The sequence below is a fragment of the Phoca vitulina genome, unplaced genomic scaffold, assembly GCF_004348235.1.
Source record: "Phoca vitulina isolate PV1807 unplaced genomic scaffold, GSC_HSeal_1.0 scaffold111, whole genome shotgun sequence".
NCBI classification, from domain to species: Eukaryota; Metazoa; Chordata; class Mammalia; order Carnivora; family Phocidae; genus Phoca; species Phoca vitulina.
Genome location: NW_022589814.1, coordinates 1,298,592 through 1,299,875, shown reverse-complemented (window position 1 = coordinate 1,299,875; position 1,284 = coordinate 1,298,592). Strand labels below are relative to the sequence as shown.

The 1,284-nt window shown below is 48.5% G+C and overlaps 1 pseudogene; it reads right to left on the bottom strand.

Moving 5' to 3' along the window:
- Positions 1-368: 368 nt before the first annotated feature.
- LOC116628098 lies at positions 369-941 on the bottom strand (annotated as a pseudogene).
- Positions 942-1,284: the final 343 nt, after the last annotated feature.

Below are 1,284 nucleotides of genomic sequence, written 5' to 3'. Positions count from 1 at the left end.
GTAACTGATTAAAATGGGCACAGCAGGGACGCCTGGGTGACTCAGTTGGTTAGGTGTCCGACTCTTTTTCTTTTTTTTAAGATTTTTATTTATTTATCAGAGAGAGAGAGAGAGAGCACAAGCAGGGGATGCGGCAGGCAGAGGGAGAAGCAGGCTTCCCACTGAGCAAGGAGCCTGATACGGTACTCGATCCCAGGACCCCGGGATCATGACCTGAGCCAAAGGCAGACACTTAACCAGCTGAGCCACCCAGGTGTCCCATGGGCATCCGACTCTTGATCTCAGCTCAGGTCTTGATCTCAGGGTCGTGAGTTCAAGCCCCGCATTAGGCTCCATGAAAAAAAATGAGCAGAGCATGGAGCATTCTATTAATTTCCAGGTGAATTCTTCACACTTCCTGGCTTTTGAAAGTTCTTCTTCCACAAATCTATGACTATGTATCCTCGTAAACCCCAGTCATATAATTTCTCCCTACTGACCTGGACAAATACGATGGCTTGTTGTGGATAATAAACAGAGGCAGCTACTCCCATGAACCCAGGGGGATACACCAGCTTCCTTATTCTTGAACCTCTAGCCAAAAGAAGTCCAACAATGCCAGCAAAACCAATAACACCAAGTCTTGGGAAAAAATCCAGGAGGTACATTTTGGAGATATTCATAGCTAACTCCTATTGAACCAAGCTCAGCATCTTGAGCTTAGTTTGAGTTGACACCAACTTGTATATGGCTCACAGTAATGTTGGAGGTGTGAGATGCTTTCATCAAGTTGGGTCCTTGGCTCCCCCACATATTTAGATTGACCCTCGGGAATGGACTAGAATGAAAGCTCATTAACCCTCACGGAAGTTGTGTGAGGTGAGTCCTTTTTAGATGATGCATAGACTCAAGGTGAGCAGACTCAGACTGGCTGGCCCCCAGACCTGAATTGCCTTAAACATGTTGCTAGCAGAGGTGGCTCTGGCGGGGTCCAAGGCCAAAAGTGTTAACAGGTGGATGCTGTCCCCTGCGAAGAGGTTTGAGTAAGGGAGCAGAGAGGCAAATCATCTATGTATTATAACAAGGTAGAGCCTGCAGAAAACTATATTGGGGCGCCTGGGTGGCTCAGATGGTTGAGCGTCTGCCTTTGGCTCGGGTCATGATCCCAGGGTCCCGGGATCGAGCCCCACGTCTGGCTCCTGACTCGGCGAGGAGCCTGCTTCTCCCTCGCCCTCTGCCTCTCCCCTGCTCATGCTCTCTCTCTCTCTCTGTATCTCTCTGTTTCAAATGAATAGATAGAATCTT